Source organism: Myotis myotis, unplaced genomic scaffold (genome assembly GCF_014108235.1).
Source record: "Myotis myotis isolate mMyoMyo1 unplaced genomic scaffold, mMyoMyo1.p scaffold_m19_p_3, whole genome shotgun sequence".
Lineage (NCBI taxonomy): Eukaryota > Metazoa > Chordata > Mammalia > Chiroptera > Vespertilionidae > Myotis > Myotis myotis.
The window spans coordinates 56,552,873-56,575,695 of NW_023416335.1; positions in this window are offsets into that span (position 1 = coordinate 56,552,873).

A 22,823-nucleotide genomic window follows, 5' to 3' on the forward strand; every position below is an offset into this window, starting at 1 on the left:
AGAAACCATCAACAAAACAACAAGATTGCCCACTGCATGGGAGAACATATTTGCCAGTGTTATCTCTGATAAAGGTTTAGTCTCCAACATTTACAGAGAACTCATAAAACTTAACAAAAGGAGATAACCCAATTAAAAAGTGGGCAATGGGTGGTATGGAGAAACCAAGATGGTGGCATAGGTAAACACCGGAGTTAGCTGCCTCGAACAACCACTTCAAAAATACAACTAAAAGATGGAACGGACATTGCCCAGAACCACAGGAAGACTGGCTGAGGGGAAATTCTTCAACTAGAAGGAAAGAGAACAGCATATGAGACTCAGAGGAGGCGCAGTGCAGAAAATACAAAGGTGCGGAGGTACGCTTGGAGTGGGCTGGTAGCTGAGGGCGCGGTTGTCGTTTCAATAGGGAGGGAGTCTCAGATTCTGAGCTCCAGGTCTGAGCGAGTCTCTAGGGACCCAGACTCAAACTGGAGAAGCGAGACTGTCTGGCATCAGTCGGAACGCGAGGGCAGCTTTCTCTCCGAGGTTTGCAGCGGTTGCTGGGACTCAGAGGCAGAGCCTCTGGGGACAGGACTGAGAGCAGCCATAACTGCTCCCTCCACCGGCTCTGTTGATCCCGTGGGACCCGCCCCACCCAAACCCTGTGCAGAGCCTTTTGCCGAATAGCCTCAGGCAAACGCTAGATTAGCACCTCCCTAGAGGACAGAAGTTTTCCCACTGCAGACACAGCTGATTCTCACAGCCAGTTGGCCTGGAGGTCAAATCCCCCTAGTATTAACTACAACAATCAAGGCTTAACTACAACAAGACTGTGCACAAAGACCACTAGGGGGTGCACCAAGAAAGCATAAAAAATGCGGAGACAAAGAAACAGGACAAAACTGTCAATAGAGGATATTGAGTTCAGAACCACACTTTTAAGGTCTCTCAAGAACTGTCTAGAAGCCGCTGATAAAGTTATTGAGATCTACAAGAAATCTAATGAGACCCTCGATGTTATGATAAAGAACCAACTAGAAATTAAGCATACATGGTTTGAAATAACAAATATTATACAGACTCCCAACAGCAGACCAGAGGAGCGCAAGAATCAAGGCAAAGATTTGAAATGCAAAGAAGCAAAAAACACCCAACTGGAAAAGCAAAATGAAAAAAGAATCCAAAAATACGAAGATAGTGTAAGGAGCCTCTGGGACAGCTTCAAGCGTACTAACATCAGAATTATAGGGGTGCCAGAAGATAAGAGAGAGCAAGATATTGAAAACCTATTTGAAGAAATAATGACAGAAAACTTCCCCTACCTGGTGAAAGAAATAGACCTACAAGTCCAGGAAGCGCAGAGAACCCCAAACAAAAGGAATCCAAAGAGGACCACACCAAGACACATCATAATTAAAATGCCAAGAGCAAAAGACAAAGAGAGAATCTTAAAAGCAGCAAGAGAAAGAAACTCAGTTACCTACAAGGGAATACCCATATCACTGTCAGCTGATTTCTCAACAGAAACTTTGCAGGCCAGAAGGGAGTGGCAAGAAATATTCAAAGTGATGAATGCCAAGAACCTACAACCAAGATTACTTTATCCAGCAAAGCTATCATTCAGAATTGAAGGTCAGATAAAGAGCTTCACAGATAAGGAAAAGCTAAAGGAGTTCATCACCACCAAACCAGGATTATATGAAATGCTGAAAGGTATCCTTGAAGAAGAGGAAGAAGAAGAAAAAGGTAAAGATACAAATTATGAACAACAAATATGCATCTATCAACAAGTGAATCTAAGAATCAAGTGAATAAATAATCTGATGAACAGAATGAACTGGTGATTATAATAGAATCAGGAACATAGAAAGGGAATGGACTGACTATTCTTGGGGGGGAAACGGGTGTGGGAGATGCGGGAAGAGACTGCACAAAAATTGTGCACCTATGGATGAGGACAGTGGCGGGGGGGGGGGGGGTAAGGGCAGAGGGTGGGGTGGGAACTGGGTGGAGGGGAGCTATGGGGGGAAAAAGAGGAACAAATGTAATAATCTGAACAATAAAGATTTAATAAAACAAAACAAAACAAAACAAAACAAACAAACAAACAAAAAATGTGGGCAATGGACCTAAATAGACACTTTTCGAAAGAGGACCTAAGGAAGGACAAGACACATATGAAAACATGTTCAAAGTCACTAATCATCCGAGAGATGCAAATCAAAACAACAACGAGGTACCATCTCACACCTGTCACAATGGCTATCATCAACAAATTAACAAACGACAAGTGCTGGCGAGGATGTGGAGAAAAAGGAACCCTCTTGCACTGCTGGTGGGAATGCAGACTGATGCAGCCACTGTGGGGAACAGTATGGAGTTTCCTCAAAAAACTAAAAATGGAACTCCCATTTGACCCAGTGATCCCACTCCTAGGAATATATCCCAAGAAACCAGAAACACCAATCAGAAAGGATATATGCACCCCTATGTTCCTAGCAGCGCAATTCACCATAGCTAAGATCTGGAAACAGCCTAAGTGTCCATCAGCAGATGAGTGGATTAGAAAACTGTGATACATCTACATAATGGAATACTATGCTGCTATAAAAAAGAAAGAAATCTTACCATTTGCAACAGCATGGATGGAACTGGAGGGCATTATGCTAAGCAAAATAAACCTGTTGGAGAAAGAGAAATATCACATGATCTCACTAATTTGTGGCATATAATGAACAACATAAACTGATGAACAAAAATAGAACCAGAGTCATGGAAGCATCTAAAAGACTGGCCAACTTATGAGGGAAGGCAGGGGGTGAGGGTGATGGGGTAAGAGATCAACCTAAGGACTTGTATGCATGCCTATGAGCATAACCACTGGACACAGACAGAGGGGGTGGTGAGGGTATGTACTGGGGGGCGGGGGCGGCCAGGGAGAGGTCAATGGGGAAAAAGGAGACTATGTAATACTTTAAACAATAAAAAATTTAAATTAAAAGAAGTTTTTAAACGCTCAAGTATTAATATGTTATGTGTCCAAAGTGTGTAAAATATTCTGTTTATAGCACCCATCATTGGAAGAAAAGAGAATTTCAGAGTAACTACTAATTACTAGTAGTAATTAAGGTATTTCTGAGTTCTTAAACTAATCTCAGTGAAGTACTAACTTGTTTAAGAAAGCAAAACGCCTGGGCCCTGGCTTTGTGTGTGTGTTGTGTGTGTGTGTATGTATATATGTGTGTGTGTGTGTGAGTGTGTGTGTGTGTGTGTGAGTGTGAGTGTGTGTGTGAGTGTGAAAAAAAAAGAAAGCAAAACGCCTTCACTTAAATGTACTATTAGACTTGGATAATTGTTAAATAAAATCTCAGACCATCTAATAAATATATTTAAGCCTGCACATTTTACCAGATGTACTTGAGGTACCTGTGAAACATTTGGAAAGTTTGGGGTCTTTTTCTAAATTCTTGGATATATTGATTATCTCTAATTTTATTTAGAAATTTCATACATACAAAGTTTACTAGAATCTTTAATTGATATGGTAAATATCTGTCTCAGGAATTGAAGATGACTGCATTTAAAATGCCTGAAGTGCATTTTTAAAAATGTGGCAGTAATACTTCCAGTCGGCTCCCTGTTAGGTGCAGTGTATACTGTCTACCACTAGGTGGTACTCTTTCTCCACCTATATGAATCTACCTTCTTAAGCAAAGTGGCTGCAAAACCAACCCATTTTTTTTTTTTTTTTTTTTTTAAATCTCCTGGCTACTATTTTAATACAGGATACAATTTTACCTCAAGTATTTACTCATAATTGTAACCATACAGTATTTTGAAAGTGGTTGGCTAAGCACAAAGCACTGTGAAAAGTGAAATTTATATCTGATTTCTGTAGTATCATCCCACACCACATTTCAGAAAACCAAAGACTGTCGATACCTCTAGTTGCTGATGAATTTGCAATTAAAGAAAGCTACAGGGTTGTCATCTCTTTAAAAAGACAGTTGGCATACCCATGATTTTTCCACGATAAGGTCACATATTGCAGTAACTAAACAATTTTACATGTGAAATAAAAAAATACAAAATTCTAAGTTATTGGTTATATATTACTAATCACTCAGGGTATTATTATTGGTAGACTGTACATCTATGAAGGAGGAAAACACACGGATTCTGTCTGTGGTCTCATGCTGAATGCTTGCTATAGATCAAGCAGATGATTGATATGGCTAGGAACGCCTGATTATTTAACCTTCCTGGGAGTGGTTCTCCCACCACTGCTTGTGAATGCACCGTCGTACACATTTCTGAAGATGAAGAGGACATAAACCTCCTTCACATTCATGTCCGCTGGGCCCTCTGGAGAAGAGATTTATATGTTTTACTTCAACATCTGATTTTATTTATTTTTTTATTTTTTATTTTTTTATATATTTTATTGATTTTTTTACAGAGAGAAAGGGAGAGGGATAGAGAGTTAGAAACATCGATGAGAGAGAAACATCGATCAGCTGCCTCCTGCACACCCCCCACTGGGGATGTGCCTGCAACCCAGGCACATGCCCTTGACCAGAATCGAACCTGGGACCCTTGAGTCCGCAGGCCGATGCTCTATCCACTGAGCCAAACCGGTCAGGGCTCAACATCTGATTTTAAATCCAGCAATTCTAAATATTGAAACTTTAAAATTTCTCTCACCAACGGACTAAAGATAAGACAGGAAATAATTCAAAGCTAAATAAATTATGATTTAAAAACTAAAACAAGCCAACTGGGCGAATTAATGCTTGGAACATATATATTCACTTTCCCCCTCAGATTCACCTATCCAGTTTAGTTGTTCATTCACTGACTCATTCAATCATTTATTCATTGAACAAACTTTTATTGGGCACGCTCATGCATTTCAGATACAAAAGTAAGAAAAAAATGGCCTCTATTTGTGGAGGCTTAACGTTCAGGGTAAAGTGGAACCGCTAAGGAGGAGAGGGAGAATCAGATTTGTAAACGGAAAAAATGACACAGTGGTAGCTCATAGGTGATCTTTCATTTGGACATAATGGCAGACATGAATGGAAAGATCTTGTGGTGACTTAACAGGCCTTGAGGCTAAGTGGACAAAAAGGTTCCACTGTCTGAATAGATGCGTTGCTGCACCTGCTGTGGCTTTGCTGTCCGTTGCCTGCAGGTCGGGCAGACAGAGTGCTCCCACCTGCCCATTGTGCTGCATGTGGCCACATGACCAAGTTTTGAGCAGAGGGACGGATGTGAAAGTGTTGGGAGAGACTTTTGGGGACAGGTGAGTGGACAGGTGCTGCCCACCTCATCTGAGCCACCAGCACACGCCACAGTCAGGGGTGGTGAGATCTACTCCCTTTCATTCGAATTGGACCAAGCATAAGCCGGGCATAAAATCAACACCGGTCTTTATTTTACTCATATCAGTTGAGTCTAGTTTCCCTGGTAAAGGTTTATTTAATTATAGGAACGAGAACCTGCTGTTTGTTCTAACTTTGGAAATAGAATATTCGTTTTTAGCCAGACAGAAATAGGTAGAAATAATGATCAAATCTAGCAATTTAACCTCTTTCACACAAGCAAGAGTGCAAGTCTTAACAAAGGTTAAGGAAGAAATACCGATGACTCCATTAGAAGCTGACAGCCCTGCTCTCATGGTGGACGCTAAGCTGCAGGGGTCAGACATGTAATGTTTATAATGGAAGCTAGAGAGGGACTGAGAGACAGTAAGGGTGGGAAGTGATTTTCCAAGGATCTCATCTTGATTAGAAATCCCATTTAATGCCCTATGGACGCCCTGAGCGCCTCCTTTGAGGAGAAAAGAGTATTAAAGAGTAATCTCATGTTTTTAAGTGCTATTTTTGAGAAATCCCCACTCATGTCCTCTTTTCCTGCCTTACATAGATTGGGTTCATTCCATCAGTGGAATCACTCCCTTGTCTACTACACTTTCCACTCCCTCCCTGAGTAAATCCAATGCTTAGCTTTATTGGAGGAGCTGAAGGCAGTGGAAGGAAAAGCTGAAAATAGTGGGAGGAAATGCACGATGGCTCTGACATTCCTGGACAGCTGTGTTGCTGCTTCTCGTCCTGCTGGTAGCACAAAAAGACCGAGTTCACTCACTGCTCCTCGTGATCGAACCTCTGAGGTTTGGTCAGAACATTTAAATACCTAACACGTACCCTCCTAAAGTTCCCTAATGAGGCATTCATAGATAGTAATTATTCGGTCAGTAGAAGCTGCTTACTAGGGAAACTATTTTAAATTAAAAATATGGCTTATCTGAAATACAATATTAACTCAATGACTGTACCAGTATTTTAAAGAGATTCAGTATAAGCAGGTTGAATAAGCATACATTGTTCTGTCTATGATATTATTTGTTCTTAGTAAACACTTCCTAGGTGGTATAAAGAAAACAATTAACGGAGTCTACGTTCTTTTCTTAATCAGATGGGTTCATTCATTCTTTTAACCAGTGTTTGTTGAGTGCATATTATGAATGTGATAAACCCAGGGTTGTTTACTTATTGTAAACTTTGTTTAATGTCTGCCTTTTCTACTGAGGACAGTAACTCTGTCTGCCTTAGGCATAGCTGCATCCCCAGAACCCACCAAAGTGCCTCACATGTGATAAGCACCTAACGAATGGAGACAGCTACCTCTGCTGACCAGACGAGCATCCTCGGATACTTAGGGCAGCTAGGATGGGTTGATATCAATTCTGGTTAGAGTCAGGAGGATAATGGAGATTGTTTCAGGAAAAAGGATCAGGTGATCCAAATATGTATAAAACACTTATCCATGGAACAACATTCCCCTTGTCCTTGGAATATATTAAGGACATCTGCTTTTATATTCAACTAGAGGCCTGGTGCACAAAATTTGTGCAGTGTGTGTGTGTGTGTGTGTGTGTGTGTGTGTGTCCCTCAGCCCAGCCTGTGCCCTCTCACACCTGGGGATCAGGCCTAAGCTGGCAGTTGGACATCCCTCTTGCAGTCCTGGACCCCTTGCTCCTTACTGCCTGCCTGCTCGCTGCTCCTTACCACTCAGCTCACTGCTCCTGATTGCTGCCGCAGAGGTGGGAGAGGATCCTGCCATTGCTGCTGCACTTGCCAGTGGTGAGCCCGGTTTCTGTCTGAGTGATGCTCCCCCCTGTGGGAGCACACTGACCACCTGGGGGCAGCTCCTGTGTTGAGCCTCTGCCCCCTGGTGGTCAGTGCGCATCATAGTGACCAGTCATTCTGGTCATTCCACCATAGTGGTTGTTTAGGCTTTTATTATATAGACTAGAGGCCCGGTGCACAAAAATTTGTGCACTTGGGGGGGAGGGGGGTCCCTCAGTCTGGCCTGTGCCCTCTTGTAGTCTGGGACCCCTCGGGAGATAACGACCTGCTGGCTTAGGCCTGCTCCCAGGTGGCAGAGGGCAGGCCCAATCCCTAGGTGCAGCCCCTGGTCGGGCTCAGAGCAGGGCTGATTGGGGAGTTGGGGCGCTGCCCCCTGTCACACTCAAGGCAGGGTCGATAGGGAGGTTGCGGCGCCATCCCCTGTCACGCACAGAGCAGGGCCCATCAGGGGGTTGGGGAGCTCCCCCCTGTCACGCACAGAGCAGGGCCAATCGGGGGGTTGGGGAGCTCCCCCCTGTCATGCACAGAGCAGGGCTGATAGGGGAGTTGGGGCACCGCCCCCTGTCACACACAGAGCAGGGCCCATCAGGGGGTTGGGGCACCGCCACTGTCACACACATGGGCAGGGCCAATGGGGAGGTTATGGCTCTACCCCGTCACACACAGAGCAGGGCCGATCAGGGGGTTGGGGCGCCGCACCCTGTCACACACAGAGCCGCAGGGCGATCAGGGGGTTTGGGCGCTGCCTCCTGTCACGCTGATCCCGGTGCCGGGAGGCCTCGAGGCTCTGCTGATCCAGGTGCTGGGAGGCATATTACCCTTTTACTATATAGGATAGAGGCCTGGTGCATAGGTGGGGGCTGGCTGGTTTGCCCTGAAGGGTGTCCTGGATCAGGGTGGGGGTCCCCACTTGGGTGCCTGGCCAGTCTGGGTGAGGGGCTGAGGGCTGTTTTCAGGCTGGCGGGTGACTGAAGCTCCCAACTGCTCCTTTTTTTCTTTTTCTTTTTTTAATTCTGGGCCAGCTTTAGCTCTGGCTCCAGCTCTTAGGCCTCTGCTGCTGAAAGCAGCTATCTGGTTTATTTGGGTTCTATAATCGAAACACTGTATCTACTCCAGCTCTGAGATCCCAGCTGGCTGAAAGCAGGTTTCTGGGGTTTTGTTTAGCTTCTATATTTGTAACAATGTTTCAAACTGCAAGCTCAGAGGCCAGCAGCAACATCCGGGGAACGTTGGAGTCCTCTGTCACTGAAGCAAGCAAGCCTCATGTTCGCTTCAAGCTGCCTGGCTGCCGGCCACCATCTTGGCTGGCAGTTAATTTGCATATCGCCCTGATTAGCCAATGGGAAGGGTAGCGGACGTACGGCTAATTACCATGTTTCTCTTTTATTAGATAGGATTGGGTAGGGCAAAGTTAAACATGAAGATTGTAACTAAGTCACACAGTGGGATAATTTCTGAGATAAATGAAAGATGTTTCTTCCTATCTTTAGCATTTCTGTATCTCTATGAATGAGCTATTCAACAAACAAATATGAACTCAGGGTGATAGATCCTCTTAGGGCCTGACCCAAGGGCAAGTAATCAGAGGGCTGGTGAATGTTTGACTGCTCACTTTTTTAAATTAACAGACTTTATTTCTTAGAGGAGTTTTAGGTTTACAGAAAATTTGAACAGAGAGTACAGAGTTTCCATATATTCCCCCCATGCCACAAATTCTTCTATTATTAATGTTTTGCATTGGTGTGGCACATTTGATACAATTGATAAACCAATATGTATACATTATTTTTAGCTAAAGTCCATATTTTATCTTCTGGTTTTACTCTGCATCATGCAATTCTATGGATTTTGCCACATGCATGATGGCTCCAAGTTTTATCCAGCATATGGGCTAAATAAGACAAGATTTTAGTAGAATGAACAGGTGAGAAACCAATAAAATTTTAAAAATCTATGTGTGCAATAAAATGATTTAAATTATGTAGATTGGTGCTGTATTATTTAATAGGTTTTTACTTCCACTGTGAAGTGCTTATAAAAGTAGATTTATTAGTAAATGTTCACCTGTTATACTTATATAGTTGGATTTATTTAAATCAATGAATAAAACTAATTATAAAACACTTTGGAAATATTTGATAATAGTGAGAGTATTGCCCTTACATTTAGTTAAAGATTTAACAACAAGAAGACAATTATGCCATTTTTTCAAATCTGCTAACTTCTGGGTATTCAGATATTTAAGACATGACTGGTTTATGTTTGCCATATATTTTGGCACATAAGAAGTACATAAGACATGCTAGCTATTGATTATGATCATAACTTCTCTAATATAGAGGTGTTAAATCACATTTTTATCCCTGAAAATGAGAGAGAAAATTAGAAAAAAACACCAAACACCCATTTTTGCATGAGAAGTCGCTGAGGAAAATTGTTCTCTGAACAGAATCTTACAGATAGAAAGGAAGTAGAGGTCACCCAGTGCAGCTGCGTCACCTGAGTCATAGGGCCCTTCCACGCCGCCTGCCTCCGTGGGCCTGCAGCTTAGGTCTACAGCAGGAATGGAACCCAGTTCCTGGGGAAGTGGTCTTTCCCATCAATGGGTAGCTGTAGTTGTCCAAGAGGATTTTCTTAAGCTAAACCTGAACTTTTCCTGTTAGTAATTCCTACCTGTAGGTCCTAGTTTTGCCCTTTGGTGTTGGAAAGAATGCAGCTGTCTTCTGCCTCTAACACAGCGGTTCTCAACCTTGGCTGCACATTAGAATCACCTGGGAATCTTTTTAAAATCCTGATTTCTGGGCCTCATCCTCTGGAAATTCTGTTTCTTTGTTACTAATGTTGTGGCCTCACCCCATAACAAAGAAACAGAATTTCCGGAGGATGAGGTCCAGAAATCAGGATTTTAAAAAGATTCCCAGGTGATTCTAATGTGCAGCCAAGGTTGAGAACCACTGGTCTAGAGTAAAATTAAAAAAAAAAAGAAATCTTGCTGTTATCTTGTTTTTGGATTTCTCACACCTCACTTACACTCCTGGAAATGACCCTTGCCTATTAAAATAACTCCTTTTTTTCTTTCTTTATTGTTATTTGTGATAGGAACACTTAACATAAGACCTACCTTCTTAACAAAACTTTAGGTATGATTGTCAGAGGGAAGGGGGTGGGGATTGGGAGAGGTAGAAGGTAAACAGGGGATAAATGGTGATGGAAGGAGACTTGACTTGGGGTGGTGAACACACAATACAATATATAGATGATGTATTCTAGAATTGTATACCTGAAACTGATATAATTTTATTAACCAATTTCACCCCAATAAATTAAATTAAAATAAAAGGAACCTTTGTATGAAGAAAAAAAGATTACTATACAGTATTGCTAACTATACGTAGTATACTGTAGATCTCTAGGACTTACTCATCTTGTGTAACTGAACTGTTGTGTCCTTTGACTAATATGCCCTGTTTCCCCTCCCCTAACCCTTGACAACCACTATTCTGTTCTCTGCATCTATGAGTGTAACTATTATAGATTCTTCATAGAAGTGATACCATGTGGCATTTGTCTTGCTGTGTCTGACTTATTTCACTTAGCACAATGTCCTCCAGGCTCATCCACTTCCCAAATGACATTATTTCCTTTTTCTTTAAGGCTGAATAATGTTCCATTGTATGTATATAAGACATTTTCTTTTTTCATCCATTGATGAATACTTAGACTATAAAAGCAAAAGTAGACAAGTGGGACCACATCAAACTAATAGCTTCTGCATAGCAAAGGAAACAATAAACAAAATTAAAAGGCAAACATGGAATGGAAGAAAATATTTGCAAACCATACATCTAGTATCCAAAATGTGAAGGAACTTCTATACCTCAATAGCAAACAAACAAAACGACTACAAAATGGGCAAAGAAATCAAATAGACATTTAGATATTTCCCCAAAGAAGGCATAAAGATGCTCGATAGGTACATAAAAAGGGGCTCAATATCACTAATCATCAGGGAACCACAAATCAAAACCAAAATAAAATTATTCTTAAGATTGTGAGTTCCACAATGAAACATATATCGATACTAGATATAGTTTTACTATCACTTATTGTGCTTCTATTGTTGAATGCTCAACTTTTACCTTTAAAATGAAGGATTTGACTTAAATAATTTCTAGGGTCCTTTCCAACTTTTAAAAGATAATTTTATTCAGTGTGTGTGTGTGTGTGTGTGTGTGTGTGTGTGTGTGTTCACGTGCATGTTATGGACAGGCTTCTTGAAATTGCAGCTGGTTCAGAGAACCAGATAAATTTTCACATGAACTTCTGCTACACTGCATCCCAAGCAGCTTCCTGACTGTACATTTATGCTTATTGCACCTCCTTGTTTGTTTCTCTTTGTTGCTGAAGCCCATGTGCATAATTTTGAATGTTAATTCCATATTTGTTGGGTTAGTTAGCCCACCAAGATCTGTGTCATCTATGGATTTTATCAGCATGATTCTTACATATTCATTTAATTTGCTTATAAAAGTTCAGGAGAAGGGATAACACAGAATCTTGTTCCCAGCCCATTCTCTACAGCTCAACATCATTCTATCAATCAACAATCTTTGAATACTCCTGTCTAACCACCCCAATGTTTCTAATTGATATCATTATACAGCCTACATTCCCCTAAATTGTCCAAAAAGAGATCATGAGTGGACTGTCAAATACCTTGCAAGAATAGAATATACTGTGTCTCCGGTACTACCATGGACTCCTGAGATTACCAATGCTGCCCAAGGAGGAAAGGTTTTTGTTTGACCTGACTCGAGGTGACCTGCTTCATACTGTCTCCTAAAAGTCACTGTTCATTCTCTCTCTTTATTAAGCTCCTAAGCCAAGTTTAATAAGCTATTCTGGGATTTTTTGGAAAAGGAATGTCAAGTTTTCCAGTCTCTATTTTCTGGGAACCATCTTTCCTCTATCCTTGGAAAGCAGAACAACATTTGTTTGTCTCCCATTTATGGGTAGAAAAGGTCAATCCTTTTACACTTGGTTCATATAGTGCCTAGAGATTAAAGGTACTAGTGGATCGGAAAAATGATTTTTAAAACAACATATTTTATTGATTTTTTACAGAGAGGAAGGGAGAGGGATAGAGAGTTAGAAACATCGATGAGAGAGAAACATTGCTCAGCTGCCTCCTGCACACCCCCTACTGGGGATGTGCCTGCAACCAAGGTACATGCCCTTGACCGGAATAGAACCTGGGACCTTTCAGTCCACAGGCCAACGCTTTATCCACTGAGCCAAACCAGTTAGGGCGGAAAAGTTATTTTTGAAGGGGACTTGACTTTGTCAGTTTAGTCATGAAATGCTTCCTTCCTCTATGATTCTTCATGCCCCTTTAGTAGAGTCAATAAATGATGCATAACCAAGAGAATAATTTCATTAGTAAGGGAGCTAATTTAAGTACCCAATGCAATGCATCCAAACACCTAGTTTATTCTGCTCATGACACAATGAATAAAGTTAGGGCCTCCCTCACCCCTATTCACTAATAAAGCTGTGAGTGGAACCACTCAGGTGGCTCCTGCCAACAAACAGCTTGGGTTCCACAAGTCTGTTTGAAAATCCACGTGGTCCTAAGAACGAAGTGACTATGGGCTACACTTGTAATCTCAGGTGCTCTTACACTAAACACGAGTGTAGCATCAGTTCTTTACAGCTTAGGAAGCCGTGGCTTCTTGCTGATGGACAGGCATCTTTACTCAGAGGCAGCTGTTTCATCTCTAATGAAACACTGTTTAAGGAGTATGATGGTGAATTTTATGTGTCAACTTGGCTAGCTTATGGTGCCCAGTTGTTTAGCCAAACACTAGTCTAGATGCTGCTCTGAAGGTATTTTAAAGATGTGATTAACATTTACAACCGGTTGGCTTTAAGTAAAGGAGATCAGCCTGGATAATGTGGGTGGGCCACATCCAATCAATTGAAGGCCGTAAGAACAACAAACTGAGGGGGAAAACAACAACAACAACAACAACAACGAAAACCACTGAGGTTTCCCAGGGAAGAAGGCATTCCATCTGAAGACAGTAACATAGAAACCCCGCCTGAGTGTGTAGCCTTCCCACCTGCCCGCCATCCAGGTTTTAAACTCAAGACTTCAACTCTTGCCCGAGTGTCCAGCCAGCTGGCATGCCTTGCAGATTTCAGACTTACTGGCCCTCACAATCAAGTGAGCCAATTCTTTAAAATAAAACGATTTCTCTCTCTGCAATTATGTCTATGCATAGATATAGATATCCATCCTATTGGTTCTGTTTCTTTGGAGAACCCTGCTTTACACGGGAAGGTAACTTCCCTCCTTATGATCTTCGCATGTGACATGTGGAACTGTTTGTGGCTCTTGCCATTCCTGGCCACTCACTCTGATGCTGTGCAGAATCTCCTGGGGCAGGGACCTGTGGCAGCCATCCACAACGGCCAGCAAGATCAGGCACATAAGCAGGCACTTCATAAATATTTGGAGGCATGTTGAATTCAATGTAAAGAGAAGCTAACCCGCTCTTGTGCTATTGACATGCCTTCCGGTAACATCTGCTACAATCATATAAAGCGTCTGTTTCCGGTGCAGCGTGCACATGTGTTCTTTCTCTGAGGACCCATTGCAGCCCGGGAGCTGTGGGGAGACACCACAGTTGCTGTTGCAGTTGGTGCTCTGGCTGCTGTGCCCTGTTTTAGGCTCAGTTCTTCATCATTTCCTGGTTCAGGCCCCTCGGTTGGGAGCAGAGAGGAAGCCACTCTCTTTGGAGTCTAAGGACACTTGTTTTTAGGCCCCTTTGGAGCACCCCTGCCCTTCACCCCCCAGACTTTACCTCCAAGACATTGCCAAATTTCTAATGAGATAAAAGTAAACAATTTTACCGATTGTCACTCAAGTTGCGAAGTCTAGGCTGAGAAATAAGTTCTGAAACGGAGAGTTCCAAACTGTCTGGACTTTGATTAAATTTTCAACCAGAGAGAAAATTTGTGTTAGAAATGAGTGATTACTGGGAAGAATGGGAAACTGCAATTGAAATGTCATGTACCTTGTCCGTTTTAGATACTGCTGAAGCAACGTCATCCAAGAGAAAGATAAGGAAAACTAGTGAAAGGCCAAGGTAAGCACACTGAGGAAGGAACTGGGTTACAGAAGTGCAGACACTATCGAAGACAGTATGGAGATGTATGAAAAAACTAAAAATAGAACTACCATATGACCCAGCAATTCTACTCTTGGGTATTTATTCGAAGAAAACAAAAACACTAGTTTGAAAAGATATATGCACCACTATGTTCACTGCAGCATTATTTATACTAGCCAAGATATGGAAGCAAACTTGGTGCCCATTGATAGATGAGTGGATAAAGATGTGATACACAATGGAATCTTACACAGCAATATACAAGAATGAAATTTGGGCCATTTGTGGTGACATGGATGGGCCTAGAGAGTTTTATGCTAAGTGAAATATGCCAGAGAAAGGTAAATACCATATGGTTTCACTTATATGCACAATCTAAAACAAAACAAAGTAAGCAAACACACAAAACAAAAACAGATTCATAGAAACAGAGACCAAAGGGATGGTAGCCAGAGGGGGAGGGGTGGGTGATGGGGAAAAAAGGTGAAGAGGAATATAGTGAATAATATTGTGATAAGTTGCAAGGTGACAGATGATTACTAAAATTAGTGGGTGATCACAATGCAAGGTATTAAAATGTTGAATCACTATACTGTACCCATGAAACTAATATAATATTGTATACCAACTATTCTTAAAAAAAAAGACAGAAATGCAGGCAGAAACTTATGTATATGATGTGAAGTGAAATACTTTGTATCATCTCATTTAATCTTACAAGGACTTTTTTTGCTCCATTTTAAGATAAAGAGCTCAAGTTCAGAATATTTACATAAGTTTGCTCAATATCCTAGATTTTAAAGTAACAAATCCAGGAGAAGAATAAAGGTTTATCCAACTCCAAAGCCCATGGTTTTCTCATCTATACTTCATTGTAGAAAAAGAAACTTATTTTCTGAAAAGACATCATATTAAGTAATATACATTTAACGTTTAGCATAGTTTGAGGCCATTTTCCTACTGTGAAAAATCATGCACATTTCTGCAGTAACAGGAAAGCAAACTGGGGAAATATAGTTTTTCCCCCTTAATTATATCAAGCAAATGATCTTACAATTACATAAGAAGTCGCCCATTATAGTCTAGCCAGTGGCTTGGCTTCTTGTCCAAACCTCACAGTGAAAAAATACGCAGACTTTCTGGAACCACATATTAAAGTCTCCGCAGTTGAATCAGCCCTTCTTTCTGCGTAACCTAAACTCAATACTATTCAGCACATTAGAGAACTCCAGGGAGGAGATCTTTAAAGCCCAATGTCAAAAGGTGACTACCTGATAATCATCACCTTGGCTTCACACTCATGAAAACTGGCTCTGTCCTCATTTATTCCCAGGCATGTGGGCTGTCCTGCAGCGAGGTGCCCTGTTTCACAGCCTTGTAAAAAGAGATCAATCCACAATTTGGCATGAGTACAAAGTAATGGTATGATGTTCTCGTGTAAACTGGCTCTGAAGAAAATTCCTAATCAGATATGCCAGAAACGGTGAGTGGTTCTGACATCTCTCAAATAGGCATAGTCTCCAAGGTGATTATTATGAGTGACAGCCCTCATTTGAGGCGTTAAATTGAGTCGATTCGATAGGGGCTGCTGGAGAGCCGGAAGAGCACCGAATGTGGAGCCAGAAAGCATCTATCACAGCCCTGCATCCCAGCCCACCCAGGGGCGCCCTTTGCACTGTGGTGCTGCCTGCGGCGTCAGCCACCTAACTTTCTGAGCTTCCTTCTTCCCTTGTGACATTGTTGAGTAATAACCGCCCGGCATTGCTGAGATAGTCAAGCGAACCTGACGATATGAAAACTCTCAGAATAGTGGAGCGCTAGAATAGAATGTGAGAACACATTCATAGGTAACCTTTAAGTTTAACACCACAATTGGAAACCAAGGCCTTCAAATTCTTAGAAAATATCAGTGACGCTGATAATGAGCTGGAGCTGGTCAGAAATCCCAGAATCACCCGTGTGTATGAGGTCTAGGTTATGTTTGGCACATAAAGCCCCGTTTGATATGTATGCCCAGTTTGGTAGGTAAAGCCACAGAAGACGTTGGTTCAGTTTTGCAAGCCCCAGAGGCCAGTGCACACTGCTGGCTTTGAACACTGGAAAACAGATCTCAGCAGTTTCCATGGACTCACTTTATCCTGGCCTCGCGTTCATGAGATCAGAACAAAGCCGAATAAACATACTAGAAACCTGGTGCTTTGCAAACCATAGTGGCATTTTAGAGAGCCAGAAATAAAATCAGATTTATTGTGTGTAGGACTGCACTGGGTAAGAGGACAACACTGTGTCCATTCTATCTGTGGCTCAAATATGTCCTTGGAGAGAGAGTCTTATTTGAGGCAGGATTGCGACATCGATAGAAGACAGAAATGAGAGCCAAGGGCTTAACTCCTTCCTAATCCTAGTTCTTTCACGGTGACTACTTTGAGTTTCTCGTTACTAATGCTGTAGGTATATCCACATGGATGTTAGGAAACCCTCTCTGACCCGTAGTAGGGATAAATAGTTGAGTTTTATTGTTCAGGTTATCTAACCTCTGTTTGCTTTGGCTTTGTCATCTGAAAAGTGGGGAAAAATAATAGGACCTATTTATTAATACACCAGTGCCCCGGTGTACGGATTCGTGCACATTGAAAGGAAATTAATTAGAAGGTGGCCAGTGGGGTGGGTCTGGGCGAGAAGGGCGGCACATGCCCTGGAGCCAACCTCCCACAGTCCCTCCCTGGCCTGTCGCACCTGGGGCGGGGCAGAGGCTTGAAGGTCATCTGCAGTGAGTGGGGTCCCTCCGGCAGGTGGGGTCCCTCAGTCTGGCCTGCAGGGATGAGGCTGAAATCAGCTCTTCGATATCCCCTGAGATTGTGAGGGTCCTGGATTGCGAGAGGGTGGTTCTTGGGTGATGCACCCTGGAATGGGTCTCCCTCCTTTCTGGTTCTGGGTGCATCACCCGAGAACCACCCCTGCCAAGTCACCGCAGCTCAGCAGCTCCTGTGTTGAGCATCTGCCCCCTGGTGTTCATAGCTACCAGTCGGATGGTCGGATGGTTGGATGGTTGCTTAGCCTTTTATATATACAGATGTAAAACACAGAAGTGAGAGGCTGTGAAAAATAGTGTCTAAAAGCACAGATTCTAAAGTTTTACTGTCTGGGTTAAAATCTCAGCTTTACCTTATCATTTGCTCATTAGATCTTCTCAAAATTGGGTAAGAATAGAACCAACCTCATAGAGTTATTGTTAGGATTAAATGTGCCATTACATGGATAATTCTATGAACAGGGCTGACACAATAGTAAGTACTATATAAATGTTTGCTATTATAGCATTACTTGTTTCCTGGAAAAGCTTTAAATACTATTTATAAGAATATGAAAATAATTTAAAATTTATAGCATTACTAACATTTGTTTCCCTGGTTCTATTAGGTATACAAATAATATAATAGCAATATTGGGGTTTTCTTTATTTTTTAGACCTAATATTTTGGCAATGTCACTCATATAGTATTTTCTCTCTCTCTTTTTTAAAGATTAAGTATTGGCATACCTTGTACCAAATCTTTATTGAGATAACTTTATCCCCTGATTTACTGAAACTAATGTTATTTAATCTCTCTGTTTCCAATCCCTTTCTACTTCTGAATGCAAAAAGTCAATGATTTTTAAAGCTTGCATACAGAGAAGATTCATACACATTGGGAGGATGATAAGTCAACTAATGTTTATTTGGGACAATTTCAATTTTGTCTCTTCTTTCCTCACAGCATTCATTTGAATGCACTTGCCATTCACTTATTTATACGGTATTAATTGAGCAGACTTGTCAGGCACCATGATAGGTGGTGGAAATTCATGATTCTGACCCTTGAATGGTGTTTTACAGCTTACAGGTCGCTTTCACATAAATTAACTCACTCCCAGAGGCGCTCACTTCATTTCACCCCAGTTCTTCCTCCCCATTTAACATTATATTTCTCTTAATCTTCCTCATTCCTTTGTCAAATCTTTATTGTACAGAATATTTACTAAATGAATTAGGGGTGGGCTGAGAGGGGAAGCTGATTGGAGAGAAGGTAGTAGGTGGGGGAGGAGAAACCAATCAGATGAGATGAGGAACCCCTGTACCCCACCCTTCAGGTTACAAACACAAAGTCCTGTCTCTTATTAAGAAAGTACACAGAGTCACTTGCGGTTTCCCACATCCTCCACTCCCCCCTGACAATGAGCATATTTAACATATTGAAGAAACTATGGCTTTCTTTTTGTCCTTCCTTTCCCTTATAAACAAGCACTCAGGTGCTTAAGTCCCATAATTAACGTTCCATAATTATAATTCCTCTTGAATTTCATGACACCAACCAGGCAAAAAACCAAAAAACAAACAAACAAAAAGAACATACAAAATCAACCAGAAAATTATTCTTTCAACCTCAGATCAGCACATTTCATTCATTATGATGCCTCTCATCCACAGGGAAGGCTTCTATAAGAAAACACCAGTGGCTTCCTGCAGTGGGGCTAGCTTATGGTGGATGGAAGTTACACCACGTGGAGCAGGAAAGGAGTAGGCCGCTTAGGTCTAGGCACGCAGTGCCTCTCACATCTGAGCTTGTGCGGATCTCTTCAAGGGTCCTCTGGGGATTCACGGGATACAAGCAGATGATACAATACACAAACTTCTACTGTGAGACGCATCTAGTTCATTTCTAACAGACCCCTTTGAACTTGCTTTGCTCTCTGCCCGGAATCCTCTTCCTCCGGAATTCCCATGGCTCTCTCTGTCTTATCAGCTCAATGTCACGTTCATGGAGAGGCCTTCTCAGCCAGTCTGTATAAAGCAGTATCCCCACTCTCAGGCCCTCTATCTCACTTCAAGTTTTATGTTTCATGGCATTTATGTCTACCTAAAGTGAACTTACTTATCTATAGATATATAGCTCTAAGAGGGCAGAGGCTATTTTTTAACACACTGCCTGGAACATAATAGTAGACCCTTCATAAATATTCGTGGAGCAAATGAGTAAGCAACAGAAATTTATTGAATGTCTATTATATGCCAGTCCTGCTCTAGGCACTGGGGATGCACAGTACTCCTCCCCCCTCCCCACCGCTTATCTATGGGGGATTCATTCCAAGACCTCCTGTGGATGCCTGAAACTAAACTCTATATATATTGCTTTTTAATGCAAATGATAACATTTAATTTATGAATGAGGCACAGTAAGAGATTAACAACTGATAATAAAATAGAACAATTCTAATAATATGCTATAATAAAAGTTATGTGAATGTGGTCTCTCTCAAAAAAATATCTTATTGTACTGTACTCACCCTTCTTCTTGTGATGATGTGAGATGATAAAATGCCTCAAGTCGAGAATTTTCACCTTTTCACTTAAAAGAACCACTTTATGATTTCTCTTTGGCATATCCGAATTTCCAGCATCAGAACTCTTACACTTTGGAGCCATTATTGAGTAAAATCAGGGTTACTTGAACACAAGCACTGTGATACCTAGGCAGTCTGATAACTGAGATGGCTACTGAGTGACTAACAGGTGGGTAGCGAATACTGAGTGAATATGCTGGCTGGACAAAGGGATGATTCACGTTTGGATGGAATGACGTGGGAAGGTCCCAGATTTCATCACACTACTCAGAATGGCTCACAATTTAAAACTTACGAATTATTTCTGTAATTTTCCATTTAATATTTTCAAACTGAAACCCTGCAAAGCCTAATGGCAGATAAGGGGGGCCGCTGTTGTAATGAATCAAACAGACCCAAATCTCTTGAAGTTTATATTCTAATGCAGGGAAATACAAGAAGTAAAGCAGAGAAGGGGATGCTGCTTGGGTGGGGCTGTGCTATGTTAAACAGGTGATCAAGGAAGGGTCTGGCTGCAGAGACTTGAAGACGGTGAGAAGGGAGGCACCTGAACAAGGTGAGGAAGATAAGGGCAAGGGGAAATCAGACTTTTAGCAAAGGGAACAGGAAGTGCAAAGGTCCTGAGAAAAGTGGGAGAATAATGTGGTTAAAACCAGGGAGCTCCTGGGAAAGTGGGAGATGGATCTGAGACAGCGGTTCTCAACCTGTGGGTCGCGACCCCTTGGGGGGTCGAACGACCTTTTCACAGGGGTCGCCCAAGACCATCGAAAAACACACATATAATTGCATATTGTTTTTGTGATTAATCACTATGCTTTAATTATGTTCAATTTGTAACAATGAAATTGGGGTCACCACAATATGAGGAACTGTATTAAAGGGTCACGGCATTAGGAAGGTTGAGAACCACTGGTCTAAGAGGTACTAGTGGGGCAGCGCCAATCATGTAGTCTCGTAGGCCCCTGAAAGGACTCTGGTTTTTACTCTTTTTTGTTGTTGTTAATCCTCATGAGAGGATATCCCCCCCCCCCCCCACATTGGTTTTGAGAGAGAGAGAGAGAGAGAGAGAGAGAGAGAGAGAGAAACATTCATGTGAGAGAGACACATCGATTGGTTGCCTCCTCTAGGAGCCCTGCCTGGGCCAGGAATTGAGCCTGCAACTGAGGTATGTGCCTTTCACCGGAACTGAACCCAAGACGCTTCAGTCCCTGAGGCTGACACTCTAACCACTGAGCTGAACTGGCCAGGCGGCCAGAGCTGGTTTTTTACCTGATGGGAAGCCATGGAGGGGCACTGAGTAGAGTGAGATGATCTGACTTAGGTTATAATAGGATCCCTTCTTTTGTTCTGGTGATAAACACACACACACAGCCCTGTAGGGGGCAAAGGTGTAAGTACTAGTAGTTAGGAGGCCACGGATGCACTAATCCAGGCAAGAGGTGATAGGCGGCTTGGTCCAGGGTGGTGGCAGGGAGGTGGGGCCACATGTTAATAGCCTGGAAGTGTTCGGAAGGCAGACCTGACAGGGATTGCTGATATAATGAGCAAAGTAAGGGTACAAAAATAAGTACAGAATTGATACGAACAAGCCTTTTTTTAGATTCATAGGAAAGAGACTGGTTTTGTCAAACCGGTGCCACTGATACAAGTAGTAGTAGCACAACCACCTAGAAATTCAGCATTGGAACTTGGAATTTTTATGTCATCTATTATCACAGAGAACAAACGAAAAAAGAGTGATCAAATATACTCAGTGTCAAAATCTGTACTTGCAATTAAGTGAACTAGTGTGAGGCTTGATCTTATTTCAGCACAGTGACATGAATAATTGTTCAGCAGACATAAAGATTTCAAAATAAAAATGACACATAATCACGAGGAGACTGTAAATCTCAGTGGGTAGGTACACTAAAGGGTAAACAAACATTATCAAGAACAAAGATCTCACCCCTGATTGAGGGTCTGTACTTCCAGCTGGTCTGATCCCCACTCAGACTTCTGACCCTTTGCCTCCCAGGTTACACCGAATGCTGCCTGGGGGCTTGTTCAACCTTGCATTCTTTACCAACTGGGAAGTAGCAGGTGCACAACAAATATTCCTTGACCTGGTGGTTTCTTAACATCCTTCACTACCCTCTTTTGTGCCCGTTTTCTGCAGCGCTCAGGAACACTTTATTTACCGAAGTCAGAGATCAGATAATCACAAATATGAAATTTCACAATGAGTTGCGCTTCAGGCGGGGCACGTGGAAGGAGCAATCCGGAAGAGCCCCACCCCCCACCCCACCTCCCGCCCCTCCTGGGAGCCAGGGAAGGCATCCTGGGGGAGGCGGAGTCTTCCGGGGCTGCAATGTGACAGGTGAACGCCAATGTGCAGGGAGCAGGCCTTAGAAGGCCAGAGGCGATTTAGGAAAAGGACTTCAAGTGTAAGGCCCTGAGACTAGAGGGAACCTGGAAAGGACTGAACGGAATGAATGACCCAGGCGCGCAGGAGAGCAGGGTCGCCTGGACCTTTGGGAGGGTAACAACGCAGGGACCGAAAGGTAGTTTTTGTAAATTACGTTAGATCCGCAAAACCTCTGAGTTTTATGGCGCGACTCAGCAAGGGTTGAGAGGGACCGGGAGACGGAGCCTTCCCCCGGCCTCGCTAGACTCCTTCCGCCGGGCCTCAGAGGCGGAGGCTGCGGGAGGAGGTCGCTCTCCCGGGAAGGCACAGCGAAGTCACTCCCTTTTTTTCACCTAAGTGCCCCGTTGCCATTTCCGCTTACTTCCTTCAATTCAGAGGTCTCCCAACCAATGCGTTTGCCCGATCTTAACCCAGAAAGTAAACCATCGGAGAGCGTCCTATGGCAGGTCACCGAGGCTAGCCTGCTTTTTGTTTCTAGAGGGGGTTTTCCTGGCTACTCCTCGATGCGAACCCAGTGGCTGCCTCTGGGCTGGGGCGGCCCCCTCGTATCTGCAGATGTTTTGTCTCCCGAGAACTTTCAGCAACGCGACCACCGACTAGGGCAGTGCTACAGCCCCAGTGTTGAAAGCGGCCCGTTCCGGAGGCCGCCGCCCACTTCCACACGCCGGGGAGCCGGGAAGTTGACGTCCTCCTTCCAGTGTCCCCTGGCGCCGGGTGGGGCTGGGA